We start from the raw sequence: 6,081 nt of genomic DNA, 5'->3' as shown, positions 1-6,081 counted from the left end.
GGGGTCACACTCAGAGGCTTGCTGTGTGAAAGGGGTCACCAGGACAAAACTTTGAGAACCACCGTTTTAGCTCAAGGCTGAGTTTTAGGAGCTGACGGGCCCCGTTCAGCTCCTCCTGATGACTCACGGTGCAGGCCATTACGTTTGGTTTTCCAACCATAGCAGCAGATAGTGCTATTGTAATGGTGCTCACAGGGCTGGTCGGACATGGACACCCATGAAAGGGTTAAGCTGTCGGAAGCAACATCCTGCCCCTCCCATCTGATCAGCCAATGAGAGTTTGTTTTGATGACGTAATGCAGAGGGTCTCAAACTATGGCCCATGGAGCTCTGGGACAGCTGGCGGGCCACGTGGTGCTGGTTTCCCGCTGCTTTTACGTGTGCTCAACCTGGAGGCCTGTAAAAGAAGCTGCAAACAAAGCAGAAGAACCAGCAAAGCTGCTTGTGTTAGGGATTGCTGCTAGGTACACTGGGAAACGGGAGCTGCCCGTAGGCGCTAGCAAGCTCAGTTAAGCCCCGTCGAGTTCATCTCTTAATTCTTAATAAACTCAGTTGTTGTTTTTCCAGCTCACCAAGTCTCGACTCTTTAATAACTCTTGTTCCAAAGGCAGCGGGGCGATGCTCCCCTTTCTGGCTAGCCAGAGGGCAAGAGGGGGGTTGGGACGGCGTCCCATTAACGCAAGCCAGGATGGAAAGTTGGGGATTAGTGGTGTCTGGCACTAGCATATGGAGCTAGGGAGTTGGCGAGATCGGAGGCAAGGGCAGTGACAAAGCGGGCATAGGAAGGGAGGGGATGTTAATAGGAACCAGGGCCATGTATGTGAAGGGAACGGGGCCAGGGACGTGGCAGTGCAGCCAGAGAAGAAAAAGGGAATGAAGAAAATGCCACTGCAGAACCAGCTAGAAAAGGCCTAGGGGAGAGAAGACCTGAACAGCTGCAACGTCCTCCGTTGCAGGAACTCTGCTTCTATCAGGATCCGGCCCCCCCAAATAATGAAAGCAGTAGAGGAAAAGGAGAATGGGAAATGCACCTGGGGCGGTGAGTTCAGCTTCGAGGAGTGTCTCTCACTGCACCGAGCGGACGAAGGGCTAAATGACTGCGGTCTGACCAATCATTTAGTTCAGTGTAAAATCTCTGGGCAAGATCCTGTTACAGTTACCCCTGTGTGAATCCAGGGAACCTCTAGGCAAGCCAGTGGAGTCATTCTGGATTTACACCTGTGTAACTGAGAGCAGAATCTGGCCCTTCCCCTGGAGTAAATTCTTGCCTCAAAGACAATGAGCCAGACCCCTGCTCCCTCTAGCCCCCTCCTCTCTGCCACCACTGCATGCTTGAGAGGAAGGTGCAAAACAATTGGTCATTGTCAAAAGGATTCAGGTTTTCATCGAAAAACTGAACATGCAAAAAACAAAAGCAAAAAAGAGGGTTTTCAGTAACCGAAACTTCTTGTTTTTCACATTTCTGAGAAAAATTGGGATGCAAATGTTCATTTTTGGTTGTTTTTTTTTTTTTTTGCAGGTGAAAAAATTCATTCCCCAACCAGACCTATCAATCTGTCTGCATTTCCAGCTGTCCACCATGGTGGTATCTCGCTATCAGTGTCTTGGTAACATGATGAATGGAGAGAGACAGAGAAAGCATTTGATCAGAAAAATGATTTGGGATAAAATTCTCTTTCTTTTACTATTTGTGATCCAGTATGGGAACATGCCTGACACCAGCATATTGACATGAGACTGGTACCCTGTTAAAGTGCATTCTGTCATATTCCATGGAGATGATCCTGGTGCCAGGGTACCCTCTGCTGGCACTGATGAGCTAAAGCACCTAGCACTGCGAGGATTCTTTTTATGCCCAGCAAAAGCAATGTTAGTGCTTTGCACTGCCGCAGAGCCTTTGTTTTGCAAGCAGTTCATTAATCGGTAAGCCCCACAACACTCCTGCAAGGTAGGTAAGCGTTATCATCCTATTTCACAGATGAATCAGCTAAGGCAGAGAGAATGTCAACACCGCATTGTAAACCTGGTGAGACCCGGGCTTGTGGACTCATTTCCAAGCCCACACTTGAGTGTCCACACTTCATTGTAAAACTCTGTTTACAGTTGCTGGACCTGGGACTCACAGCTGTGCTTACATGTCCCTACTGCACTGCGCAGACCTTCTGAAGTGCTAGGAGCATATTCAATCTTGCATTCGGTCAGCCCCATAAACGGCTCCCTGGGGCATTAAACCCCACGAGAAAGGAGAATAATCATACAAATAAACATTTAAAAACGTAGGATCCTGGAGCACCAAGGAAAACACCTCCCTGGCAGCCTTCCCCTGTGAGAGGTACCTCTCTCCCTCCTGTTTTCAGGAAGCCTGTCACCTTAGTATCGACTTCACTTTGGAATGACAATTGGGATCCTTTGTCCCTTGTCCGGCCTTCTACATATGCTTTGTGATACGAGCTTCCTTGTCTCAATTTGCTGATTAAATATCCTGGATAGTGAGGAGGTTACTTGCCTGATTTATCATATTTATTACACCAGATTACACCCATTGTGAACCTCTCTAGCAGCTGCCCTTTCCTTTATGCTACCCAGTAACAGTCAAAGCTTCATTTAATGCCGACTCCCTCCCAGTAATAATGCTCGACTCAGGATTGTTTAAGGCAACACAATGCAAATGTAACAGCCATCTTCTTGGTCACTGAACTGGGGACCTCCAGAGCATGAGCTAAACAACTCGTCTAGTAGCAGACGCCATGTTGTCTACGGACAAGACATGAGGTATTGAGCTGAGCTGAACTCTTCTGTTGTGTTAAACGAAGCGGGACCCCAAGAAGGGGATGTGATTGGACCATGTGAGTCTCCGTGCGTTCTTCGGGGAGCTTCCCTACCTGACCCCATCACAGGGATGGGTAAACTGGCAACTCCAGTCCGAACACCCCCATTCCCTGGAACTTGGGGGCGGGCTGTGTTATGTTCTTCCACCTACTTTCAGTCTGCATGATTTCGATTTTTGTTTAACACAGCACACCGAACACGAAAGCATAGCAGTTACGGGACTACATAACCAGGTGGGGATGGAAGCGTCCAGATCTGAACCCCCCCCCCCCCCCCAAAGCCATCCCTGCCACTAAAGTTTGGGAGGTGGGTCAAACCCCAAACTGGAAGCAGGAGGCCTGTTTTCAGGGTCCAGTTCAGACATGGATGGAGCTGAATGACATCTCATGAGAAGAATTTGTGAGTGTTCCCCAAATTTAGCCTTCATTCGGCCCCCTAGGTTGATCTGTCTTAGCCTTAACTTGATTGGAGAACCGACTCCCCCAGCATGGGGTAGAATAGCAGCCACTGATCTCAGCAGAAGTTATTTGTGCCCTGTGGCTGGAGAATAGAGCCGTGGTATCCCAACTCTATGCCCTCTTCCCATCTCTAATCCATAGGCAAGAAGTAAGTATTGGTACGTTACAGAGTCACAGGGCCATAGAGTTTAAGGCCAGAAGGAACTATCAGATCATCTAGTCTGTCCGCCTGTATATCACAGGCCACCAACACCATCCCAGCATCCACACACTGAACCCAACAACCAAAATCAAAACAAAGTATCACAGCCCACAGGAGACTAGACTGTTCTGTGCCACAGGCAGAGAACAAGAGGGACCCAAGTGCAGCAGTGCCCAAGGCCCCCAGAATGCAGAAAATCGATCAAGTGAGATGTACCCAGATAATCCTGGCAAGAGACCTGCACCCACATGCTGTGGAGGAAGGTGAACCCCCCCCCCCAAGCTCCCTGCCAGTCTGACTTGGGGGGAAATTCCTACCTGACCCCACCTATGACAATCAGTTAGGTCGTGAGCGTATGAGCGAGAACCAGCCAGCCAAGCACCTGAGAGAGAGAACGCTCGGTGCCACCACAGAGCCCTGCCCCTCCCCGTCCAATGTCCCATCTCCAGCCATGGCCAATCCTGATGCTGCAGAGAAAGTAGATCAGAAAAAAAGAAACTCGGGATACATTGGGGAAGGGGGAAGGGAATCCCTTCCTGGCCCTTGCAGGTGGCCGGCTGCAACCTTGAAGTATGAGCTTTTAGGAACAAAAGACATAAGTCAGTCCACTGTTTCCTCCTTTGTATACACAGCACTTACCAGACCAAATATCAGAACCTACCCTTACAATTTTGACCTGGAAGTGCTGAATTACTCCTACGCGAAAGAGAAAACCAGAGGTTAATAACAGAGAGAGAGCCTGGCGCTGGCATATTTTGGTTAACAGGATTAGTTTTAGGACCGAACATAATTATTACGTGTCACATCATGCTTTTGTACGAAGAGTCTCTGAACTGTAACTGAGCGCTGGCTAATATGGAGCCGCAGGAGTGACTAGCGAGCTGATTATTTATCGTGTCTACCACGGTATCAGGATCTGAAGGCATCTCTCTGAAGTCCACGGGACTCTCCACACGCAAAGGGATCCGGGCTAGCAGAGCCCAACGCAGGACAAGGGATAAAGTCTGTGCTATTAGCTTCCCAGTAGTCACGCCATTTTGACCCCCTCTCCCTAACTGGGTCAAAATAAAACGGTTCAGTCTGAAATTCCTCCGGTCTGATATTCGGGCAGAGGAGCCGGAGTGTAAAAAAAAGTCTTTGCGGGGAGGTTATTAATGGTGTTAGCTCGCTCTGCTCCTTCCCCACACGCACCTTCCTTTCCATCTCCTGCCCTTGGCAGGCTCTGCACAGAGACAAGTGGTGCAAGGGAGCCATCTCTGAACACTTCTAATAAAAAAAATTAAATTAAGAGAATGAGCTTTGCCCTTCTGTGGTTCCTGGTTAGCCTCAGAATGTGACATCCAGGCATTTCCAGGCAGCAAAAAATAAAGTTTCATAGTGAAGAGAAATTAAAATAGTCCGAGGCCGATAAACAAGTCCCTTGTTTCACTAACGTCCTCGGGGGATTCCATTATAGGTGTTCTTCCATGCAGCCACAGACAGAATTACAGCCCTTTTGGCTACTATCTCGTAAGACAGATTCTAACAATGGATAGCAACGGGCGCTGACTTTTCTTTTCCCCGGTGGGTGCTCCGCCCCCTTTCTGCCCCTTTCCCCAAGGCCTCGCCCTCACTCTGCTTCTTCCCGCCCATGCTCCGCCTCCTCCCCTGAGGCCCCGCACCCACCCGCCCACTCACTAGGCTCCGCCCTCCCACCAGCCGCCGAACAGCTGATCAGTAGCCCCGCCAAACAGCTGTGGCTGGTGAGTGGTGAGCACCCCCTATTTTTTTCCCCGGAGCGCCCATGGAGTCCGAGCCGGTGATGGATAGCACCAACCTTAGGTACTTTGTTTGGTGTCTAGTCAGGGAAAGATTGGCTATATCAGACCGGGCCAGCGCCTTATGGAATGCGCCATGAATTTGCGTGTCATCTTGACGCAGAGGCCATGCTAATCTTCTCTGTATCATTCCATTTTTAGTCTATGTGGTGCTGAAGGTTGAGCAGGAAGTTCCTCCAGGCCAGATCGTGGTCTTCCTCATGTGACCATGCAGAAGACACCCCCTCGCTCCTTTGCACCGACTAGTCATATCGTGTGCAGTGGGGAGAGGCAGGCTGAAAGACCGCCACTCCCATGGGGTGGAGAGTGGGTGAGCAGCGGCAAGGTGTGGGCAGCACGGCGGTAGTTTCACCAGTGCACGAGGGGAAGCCATCTGTGTCAAGTGTAGGGCTAGTGCAGATTATTTCCAGACCAGAGCAAGGCCAGCATCAGGTTGTGATTGTCTGGGTTAGGATCTGCTTCCCAGTTTGCTCCTGGGGCAGCACACCTATGCCCTGACTCTTGCTCAGGGTTTACGGCCAAATCCTCTTTGAGCAGTGTCTTGTTGAAATCACCAAAACCACTCAGCATGAGGATGGCAAAACCGAACCCTGAGGGACAAATCTGAGGCCTGTGCATGCTTTGAATCCTTATCAGGAATGACAATATACAAAAATAGGAGAAAACACTTCAATCTCTCTGGCCACACAAGAGCAGATGTAAAGGTGGCCATCCTGCCGCAACAAAAACTTCAGGACCAGACTTCAAAGAGAAACTGCTGAGCTTCAGTTCATTT

At 49.8% G+C, this 6,081-nt stretch overlaps 1 non-coding gene across 1 annotated transcript; it reads right to left on the bottom strand.

Annotated features, from left to right (window-relative positions):
* Positions 1-5,364: 5,364 nt before the first annotated feature.
* Positions 5,365-5,473, bottom strand: LOC128826298 (U6 spliceosomal RNA). The gene has a single exon (XR_008442829.1). It is a non-coding gene; the product is annotated as a U6 spliceosomal RNA (small nuclear RNA).
* Between the last annotated feature and the right edge of the window lie 608 nt (positions 5,474-6,081).

The sequence above is a fragment of the Malaclemys terrapin genome, chromosome 19 (genome assembly GCF_027887155.1).
Source record: "Malaclemys terrapin pileata isolate rMalTer1 chromosome 19, rMalTer1.hap1, whole genome shotgun sequence".
Classification (NCBI taxonomy): Eukaryota; Metazoa; Chordata; order Testudines; family Emydidae; genus Malaclemys; species Malaclemys terrapin.
Note: the sequence above shows the minus strand (reverse complement) of the source record. Positions and strands in the feature narration are given on the sequence as shown.